We start from the raw sequence: 10,107 nt of genomic DNA, 5'->3' as shown, positions 1-10,107 counted from the left end.
GGTTTTCTTATAATTTCTTGTTATAATGTTATGATATGAGACCAATATTTGATTTAGTCCAATTCGTAATAGGGGGAAATTTCCACATATTCGAAATTTTGTGATAAGTGTATCTTGAATAGTGTTTTATACGACCTCTTTCCATACTAAATTAATTGCTTAGTATTAATTAATTTATGTAAATTATACATCTTATGTGTTTTATCATTTTATTCGATGAGCTACAAGCATTTTGTCTGCAGACATTGCAGCGAATTGCCAAGATTAGAAAAACTAACACGGCTGCTGTTTTAATTTGTCATAGATGTTAGAGGCCACTGCTGATGACAAGCATTTTGTGAAATCTCATAAAAATAGGCATAAAGACACTTCCGATACCGGGAATCGAACCCGAGCCTCCTGGGTGAGAGCCAGGTATCCTAGCCACTAGACCATATCGGATGTTACTTGTGAACCGAAATAAGCGGTTGTAATGTTATACTTTATCTTGATGACTAATAATTTATGACTTATTCATGTTAATAAAAGTGATGATTATGATACGAGGTTTTTTGTAATCTATTTGAATTTTATTATATGAATTAATATGCTAAGTTATTTATTAGCCTTAAACATACGAAAAGAAGGTCCTTAGGTTAAAAATAAACAATTTCTATATGCATTGATCAGCTATATTAAGAAAATTCTTGATGTTATTCTTTAGAATTAATAGTGCTATTAAACTATTTTTGTCTGCTATAAACAATCAATCGTAACATTGAATTTTTGTAAATGTGTTTATTCGTAGACCAAAAATAATACAAAATGTTGTAAGTGTCTGTTTGCTACACCCTTTTTTCTCAATTATGTTTCTTTAGCAACTGTAGTATCACTAACCGCAAAAGTATTTAGTACATCAGCATGTGCGTGAAAACAGTTATGGTCTATTTTACAACATAATAGTGAGGTAGGACGGTACATTGTTTTTTATAGCGTTCTGAGTCACGGCCATATTACATATCCATATATTATTATGCAGATGATTTCCTGAACTTACTTGATAGTAATGTGTTTCCTGATTGCTCGATTTGCTGACGAGTGTTGGTGAAATATAGCGAGAAATAAAAGGGATGTGTACAGTAAGAAGACTTGCAGAGATGTATTCCTTATTAATTTTACATTTTTCGAGGATAGTGGGGAAAGGGAACAATATTGCGCCCAATAGAGGCGAAATAAATTTGCTTGTAATTGCGACGTGGAGCACGCTGATTGGAGAACCTTTTCGGCGGTGTTGCCCACCTAAATAATTGGCGAATTTTAGCTGCGATTCCCAACATCCAGCATCTAACCCCAACAGATTCGCTTACCCTTACGTAGAATATTAACATCTTACTTACATAAACTAAAATGCTAATGTCATGTAAAGTAATTTTATGTTTACCACTGACTAAGTATCTACTATAAGAGGCTAACTATCATTTCATGGATATCATTACAAAACCTCGTGAACAAGCTTGTTAAGGGCTTAGTTAATCAAAAGCATCCTCATCTAAGTGACACAATTGTAGCGACCTAAATATTGTACCAGAAGCGTTATTACCGAACTAGCGAGAGCAATGCAATAGCGAGAATTTGTCGTTTTGTCGTCATCTCCATACTGCGTACAGTTACGGTTCTTTAGGCGACATTTCAGAGGGTAGTTAGTATGTTGTTTTTTTGCGTCAATCAGAATAATTTTTAGTAACGAAAAAGTGTAATTTATAGTTATGAACTCGTGACGTCTGTCGATACAGATTCTGTCCCACTGTAACATTTTATCAATTTTCGTGTTTACACCAAGTCAACCCTCTCTTAGGTCGGTGCCATACATCTGAAGTTTATTGTGGTCGCCAAGACGTCGAAGTAAAAATGACTAACATTGTTCATCCATATAACTCTCTAAATAAAGTTCTTTTTTTATACCCAGTCTCTATTTAGATAATAACGCTCCCGAATTGGAACGTTTTGTAGAAATGCAATTTTCGCATGAGGTCATAGAGGAAGCGGTGCGCGCGCGCCACTACTCAATTGTCACCGGTAAATGTATCCGCCGGTGACTAGGTACTGGGTACAAACGGGTTATTTATAGCTAAGCATTACTTTGTAATTACTGTGTTTTGAACTGCTTTGAAGCTGGTTAAATGGGTTGTTGTCTATATATGATTTTCTTATACGTGAAAATAGTTTGCGTTGGGTTCTGTTTAAATTTGGATGTCACATCGAATGCTACTCCTGCTAGTGTTACGTTTGTATGTAAGTACCACTTGGAAGAGATACACAGTGTCTGTTAGAGAAACGTTAAAGATATTATTTTGTAATATGTTACATTACATAATGTAGTGTAATGTATGCACAGGTGATCTGTGTCAATCAGTAATATTATTTATCTATGAATGTCTTTATAATCTATCATAGATCAATGAACTCATCAAGAAAATATCTCAAAGACTTCTTTACAAAACTTACGATTCCGCCGAAACAAGTACCAAGAGTTTTGCTCAAAGCCAAACAAACTTGTAAAAATGGTGATAAAAGACTAATTTGTTTGCTGTTCGTAGGTTACGAATTCATGTTACGATTGATCGGAGGGCTGACGGAATAAACCCTGGAAATTACCGAGAATTTCCATCGACAGCTGTGGTGGGCAGAGTTTACGTGGCTCGTAAGTGGGAAGGATTGATATACGATTGACGTGAAACATACTAAGTACAATGATGGATGTTAGGAAATAGCCGATTGTGTTCAAAGTAAATTTTGCTACAAGGACGTAGGATTTCAATGCTCAAACGATTATACTCGGATTTCTTTGTAATGTTTATACTAAAGGTATATTTTTATACCTTAAGGTAAGCCTCAAACATGTTTTATTAAATAACATTGGTTCAGGGTTTACAAATTCTTCCTACAGACGTCTTGTTTATATTACTTCACAAATACACTACTAAATAAACATTAAACAAACTATAGTTTAGGCCCGTTTTATTAGAAATGTTTTGTTTATTTGTTCGTGTTACTTTGATGGAATTTATTTTAAAAAGCATTCCGTTATCCCGTCTCGAAACTTCCGCGCAGTTTTCCGATAACAATCTACCAAGACTACTGATCAAGACATAAGAATAAGTACTAAACGGTCAAATATAAAAAAAATCTGATATTTTTTATAAACTTCATTTAAAAAAAATCCACCCAACGTAATAAGCACTTAACTACGATTCTGAGCGCACTTTTTAAAATGAGATTAAACTTCTATTTGAGACACGACGACTGCTAAAAATATTTCTTACAATACTTTACGATCAATAATAAAGTCTACAATGAAAATCACGTCAGAGTCGACGGCTCTGCTAAAACCGTAACAACTGATGTATGTGCCATGAAAATTCTAGAATACAAATAGGCAGGGGCGTCATTGCTGTCTGACTTGCCGCCGTTACTGTGAAAGATGGGATGTTGACATTCTTCAAATGTCTGTCAACCGCTGAGGACGGACCGGCGAAATTGCAGTTCAATTTTGACATAATTGTTAAGTATTTTAAGATATGGGTGATCGAATATTACAAAATAATCTTTATTTTATGTGCTTGTCTTCCTCCTCCTACAATTATGTATTTAGTTATTTACTTATGATCGTTGAACGTTTACATCTTGAATGTACGTTCCATTCTTTATCACAAAGTACATGTACAATTAGTTTTGGCTTATCTTCAGTAATGTTTATTCATTAAATACATTCATTGTTTTAATTTTAGCTGTAATTTATCTTGAAGCTTGGAATGAATAGCTAGTAGTGCCAAATGCCAAGTCTTTTGTATTCTACTTCAAATGATTCATAGAACTCCGTCATTCAGTTCGAGAAGTTTCAAATGAGATGTAAGAAGGAGCAAAAGAAACAACAAGCAATAGCAAGGTGTTATAATGTTCATCAATACAGATACCGTATTCTAATTGGCTCGTCCAGAAGCAATTCGTAATATGTACGTCATATTTGAAATCGTTCATACATCGTTAACGTCATCTTGCTCAAGTTCAAACGTAAATCGTTGTCTATGAGCCATCGCAATGGACACCTGTCCAGGTGGGCGGCTCAGCCAGGGCCGACGGAAAATTCAGAGCTACAAATACGTCTATTGCGAAATAATTTTTTGTATGGTATTAATTTACTAACGTGGGCGAGATACATATTTGGAATATAATATTAGAATGATTGCTTTATGTCTTTGACCTACAAACTTACCTTACATTTGTTTAAGCCATTTAAGTGACTTGTGTTCCAACTTTGTGTTCCAACGATTCTTGGTAAAGTTTAATAAGGCACCGTGACACTATGTTTCCGGTCTGACCTGATGCAGTCATTAGCTTTGGCATACCACGACAACGTCGTGCAAAATTCTACGACCCCCTGTCTGTATGAATTTATAAATAATCCCGGTACGCCAGTGGCGGCGGCGGTGTGGCAGACCGCGGACGGCGCGGGCGCGCGATCCGTAATGAGCGCCCGCCCTAAACGACTCTTGCGATTCGACCACAGCTCCTAGCTAAGTCATAGAAACAACGCTACGATTTCCATCTAAAGTCGCGTTTACATAGCTTATACACAAGTGATCGTCGCGAGTGCAAAAGCTGGTTTTAAAAGTAACTAGTGTTTTAATATCATTAATATCTATGAAGGAAAAGTTTGTTTCAGTGCAAAAGTGTACATGTGTTTCTCCTACAATCAACTTTTAAACTCAAACAGGTTTTGAATGTCGTAAAATGAAAAAAAAAACTTTCGTTTTGATAATGTCTTCGGTGTATTCAGTTGACCGGTCACCGAGATTTTTGCTCCGGTGTCAGCTTGATTAAGCGCAGACGTGCCACTTCCAATTTGCAGAAGAATAAATTGTCGTTTGTTCGAGCACTTGCAAAAGTATTTTTGTATTTGCGAAGATATCTTGATAATATTTACCTCTTTTTTCGCTTATATTGCGGATCATGTTTTCATTTTTTTATCGTTGAAGATGAATTACTGCGGGTGAATGCATTTGAAATTCTAATTTTATCTGGCTATAGTTCCTTTACAAAAAGACTAGACAGTGTCCACGAATACAACGAGACGGCTAAGTATGTCAGATATGTTGACTTGAGAACAATTGCATCCATATATGTATGATATTAGCCTACAATGGCTAAACTTGAATAAAAACTTTTGCCTAAATTGCCTACTACCCACGATCAAATTTTTTACTTATGAAATTACTTTTCATATTCTTCTCTTTCGTCGAATTTCAATAGAAACTTTGGCTGAAAAGTATGTAGACATGTCATTGTAGTCACGTTAACTGCCACATTGTTTTTGGTTCGTCTATTTTTGAAACGTGCGTGTTTCTCCGTTACACGTAAGAGTTCGTTATTGAGATGGCCGAGTCCGTTCATATTAATTACGATTCATTGTTTTGGTCGTAAACCAGTTCGAGGTATTGTTTCTCTTAAAATAACTCGCTTATTATTTTCCAAGTCGTAGGTCTTGAGAATATCTTTTGGTGTTTCTGATCGTGAGTGATGTGGGAAAAGTAAAATGTTTCTGAGTTTATTATTTTTATGAGTAAATAGTTCACGGTTTTCTTCAATGATTAATGATGCTTCATCTGACTGACCAAGTACAGTTTCTTTTCCCTCTAACGATGTTCGTTGAAATTCAAACGTTGTTACTATTCACGAATTCACATCGTATTTGACCAATGACAAATTAATTTCGGAAATACTTGTTAAGTGTATTCGTTGAGCCAAAACTCGTGCCAAGATTAACATATTTCAAATATGATTTTACGTTTTACCACAGACAAGTTCTTACAAATGGTCCGTATAATATGTTTTGCTTTTAGGACGCATCCCATCAGCTGCAAATATTGTAGTAATTACCTCTAAACAAATATTCGTATGAAATATCATAGACAGATTATATTATTCACTGCAATATCTGTCTGTTGCCATTTACGTGATCTGTAGGTTGGCGTATTACATGAAATTATAATCCATCTCAGTTCCAAGCTTACCACCTCCAGTTTCGACACTCAGTGTTTGGTGTTGGTCAGTTAATCACTTTGGGGCTCTATCATTACCGTGGGCGTTCAGGTTATTACATCAACTCATTTGACCTTGCATATTAGCCACAATAACTTCGTCTTACCATAACACTTATATGGAAATCGAGGTCTAGGTTGCATTGTGTGTCTACGTTTATACACATATCATTTTGATATCATTACCTACTTTACGCTTCGCTGTGTACAAATTGTGCCCTCAATTCTCAATATTGGTTATAACTAGATCACATTTCTTTTGTCCTTACAATGTAATTGTATACATTGACTGCATTCCATGTAACCAGTGATTTGAACCACTCAAGTGTAAGAAGTAATTGCTAAAAGATAGTTACGCAAATCTGATTGATGATAAAGATCCGACAGTTGTTACCGTTACTCCAATTTGGCCACCGTGCTGCCTATTAGTTCGTTCACCTTCTATAGTCATTTCTGGTTTGTCTTCATTCCATTTCATCTGTACCAATTGATCAGCTCTTTTGTTCTGAAGTAGGACTAATCAGCTGTCAGCATGACTGCTCATTTAGTTGGAGAATTTGACTTTCAGTGATGAACATGTCTTATTATTTAAAAAATAATAATGCTCTAGTGTTCAGTGCCAATTATTCTGTGCTCGTCTGTCTAGACATGTTTTTGTTAAAGTGTATTGTGTAACAAGTGCCTAAATAACACGTAAAAATGATGCAAGGTTTGTTGGACTCGCTCTACAAAATATACTCAGGTAAGTTTTCATGGACTTTTTTTGGTTTTTATCATTCAACGTTTAAAGTTATTATTCGGTTATGACTGTAAGTGTTACCTAACACCTGTCTCTCACTATATTGCTTGTCTACTAATTTCCATGATCTGTCTACTCAGTTATATTCAACTGTGACTGTACAATACAAATGAGGGTATTATGCGCAGATGACCTCGGTCAAATTACGAGTAATTTTCGCATGAATTTACTCAACGACCCGTTGTTTGAGAGTTGCGTAATACTAATTTAACCTGCGGGTAATCTACTAGATCAATTTAATATGACGACAAAGAAATATGACATTATCTTTGACATTTCAATTTGGTATTCACCGGCTCTATTTTTTTCCGATGCGAGTGTAGTTCACGGTTTAATTAACCAAGCATGGGGCACGGTCACGACTTCTTATTATTAAAATGTGAGTTTGCTTGTTGGAAGGCGGGGCTACATGATGAATTAATGTTTAGGCAGTAATTTGCTATATTTTTTGCCGTATTGTTGCCGAATAATCTTCATAATGGGTATGTTAACCCCGGAGATGAAAGAAACCTTTCATTCTTTTAAAAGGTTTACGGTACTTGAGATTCTCTTTCAAGTGGAGAAATTAATAGATGCTTTGAAGATTATGTCTGTGCTAGTAAATGTCTGGATATTACCTGCCAAGAAGGTACGAATAACAGACATTTTCATCGAATCCAACACTTAAATTATACCTAAACGAAATTCATATTCTGTAACTGACACTCTAATAGCGGCCCTCAATACATTATGAAATAATGTACGTTTTAAAGCAAATATAATTTAATATAATAAACACCCTCACATTTGCCTTTGACACTTGAGCTGTGTTAATGTGAAGTAATATATCAGATTGATGTGCCTGTTCTAGACATGAATTAAAATAAATCCCAAATGAAATTACCTTTGAACATTACTCATCTGCTAGCCAGCTATAAATGCTAGTTATCGCTACATTGTGTTTATCAATCGGCACGTACTAACGTTTGGCAATAGTACTGATTGCAGTTTCGCAATCGTTAACAGACAGCATGTGTGCCTTGCAGTCTCATTGTTTGACCCCCAGGTCAATGTCAAGTTTAGATTGAATTTCGCACGTGATATTGTTAGCTGTTTGGGGTTAATTGTCATGATATACTGACATTACGTGTGTCAAGATTGTTTACTTGTCAAATGAAACATCGTTGTAATAACATTCGTGCGGAGTATTAAATCTGCGACAACTGAAGTAAAATGCGAAGTTTAATTTCTGTTTGACTGTGAAGTACGCTTTCACGGGAACCAACGATTGTTTTTAAAATTTAGTATAAGAAAAGTTGACCACGTAAACTGGTTGTGTTTTTATATGGACTGTGACGAAAGTTAAGTACTGATTGGGTGCATAAACATCTAGAATGATATATGCTTCCGAATTACTTTAAAAAGCATCGAATTTATTTAAAAAATCATTGTTATGTTGAAATGGGAATGTTTGGTGTCAGTTAGTAAATGTGACTTGTGAAACGCAAAGTCTATGAACATAAGATTGATATTTGTTATTTATAGAAATGTGCGCCAAAAAAACAAACCTTATTCAAGTGTAATTCGCCACGATTCACGATATGTTTAGTAGTTCGGTGTCCAGAGCAAAGCGCATGCGCCAAGAACAAACCAGGCCAGTAAAAGTTATGGAATGCCTTTTAGAGACCCAGATAGTGCATGGCTTAGATGGTGTGAAATGATAATTGGCAACATCATAACTTGTACGTGTAATGTTTGAGATATGAACGAGAAATTTGGAAGAAAGTTTTACGCGGATTGTGTGAAAATGGTTTATTACGTAGTTGTTGAGGACATACCACGCTGTTTAAAGTACGATTGCTCGAGTTTGAAAAAGAAAATCCTCCACGGCATGGTGTATACCCTGATAGTGACATTTTCGAGTAACAAAAACGCCTTTTCTTAATTTTTAAGTAACGAAAAGTTCACAATACAATCAGGATATGAGAATATACCTACCAATACAATATTTATGATCAACAGCTTTACAACGTTCATAAAGAAATTACAAGCGCACATATTAAATACGAGAATAAAAAATCAATTTAATGGTTCGTAAAACTTCGTTCAGTGCCATTAAAAAAGGAAAAAAGCCTGGTTTTTATAGCCGTTGACCTAAACAGAGCTGAGGAATTTGCTTCAGATCCTTCCTTAATCGTGAATTCCTCATAAAGGGATCAACTGGGCCATAAAAGGACCTCTACTACCGTGTTTCAAGACCATTAACAGGCTTTAATAATATATTTTTTTAATAACGTAGACAGGTAAATTTGACTAAAAAATGTATCCGTAAACATCCAATTTTTACAGTGAATTTTAATAAAAGATTTACGAGAAAGATCAGCTGAAGATATAAATGGCTTCAACGACAGCTAAATTATGTTTCTGTCAAACACCTAGTCTTAATAGATGAATTTAAAACTAGAAAGTAAAAAATATAAATATGTATTTTAGACACTAGTAGGAATCTTTAACAAATTAGTAACACTTTTGACTTTTTCGCCCGTAAAATAACCTGCAGCAAAAAAGAAATGTACCAGCTTATATTCTACTAATAAGAGCGAAATAAAATCGAAAACCATACGTTATTTTCATAGGTGTGCCCAACCGTGACTAAGCCTGCAAGATCACCTCGCAGTACAGTAGATGCATTGATTCACAATTAACAAGCAAAATTCTATACCTGATTGCTATCGAGTACCAATGGTAGTGGCATGATTGTAACATGACGTACAAAAGAAGTAAATGTCAAGAGCAGACGGTGGTTTGACCCGCCACAGTAATATCGTGTTTTGTGGTTGCAATTCCTTACTTATTATAAAACGTATAAATAAGAATTGTTTGTAATATGAGTGACATTGAAACATAAGTCTGTATACTAAGTATTGTATAGCATATTGTTTTCTGTGGTATCTTGTTGAAGCGAACTCCGTACATGCAACTGTAGTGTTCCCGATTCTTCGCTTTTCAAATGACTCGTCACTTAAAACTAAAATCAAAACAAAGGTCGGTTTGATTTTAAGTACAATATAGATTTAACAGTAAATGTGTAAAAGAACCCATAGGTTTTCTTATAATACGCTAAGAAGAAATACCAGTAAAACTTCAAAAAAATATGATAAACTAAACAAACGACCATTACATTTTTTTTCAGCTTTACAAAAATAACTAGTGAAACAGACCAAAGTAAGTATTTTTGTCTCAGGGAACCCT

General features: G+C 35.0%; 1 long non-coding RNA gene and 1 other non-coding gene across 2 annotated transcripts; one reads left to right on the top strand and one right to left on the bottom strand.

The window, feature by feature from the left end:
* Positions 1 to 369: 369 nt before the first annotated feature.
* Trnae-cuc lies at positions 370 to 441 on the bottom strand. The gene has a single exon. It is a non-coding gene; the product is annotated as a tRNA-Glu (tRNA).
* A 3,858-nt stretch (positions 442 to 4,299) lies between these two features.
* On the top strand, positions 4,300 to 7,212 carry LOC113504617. The gene is made up of 2 exons (XR_003401580.1): positions 4,300 to 5,118; positions 6,589 to 7,212. It is a non-coding gene; the product is annotated as an uncharacterized LOC113504617 (long non-coding RNA).
* Positions 7,213 to 10,107: the final 2,895 nt, after the last annotated feature.

Source organism: Trichoplusia ni, chromosome 22 (genome assembly GCF_003590095.1).
Source record: "Trichoplusia ni isolate ovarian cell line Hi5 chromosome 22, tn1, whole genome shotgun sequence".
In the NCBI taxonomy this organism is placed as follows: Eukaryota; Metazoa; Arthropoda; class Insecta; order Lepidoptera; family Noctuidae; genus Trichoplusia; species Trichoplusia ni.
This window is presented reverse-complemented; position numbering and strand designations above follow the sequence as displayed.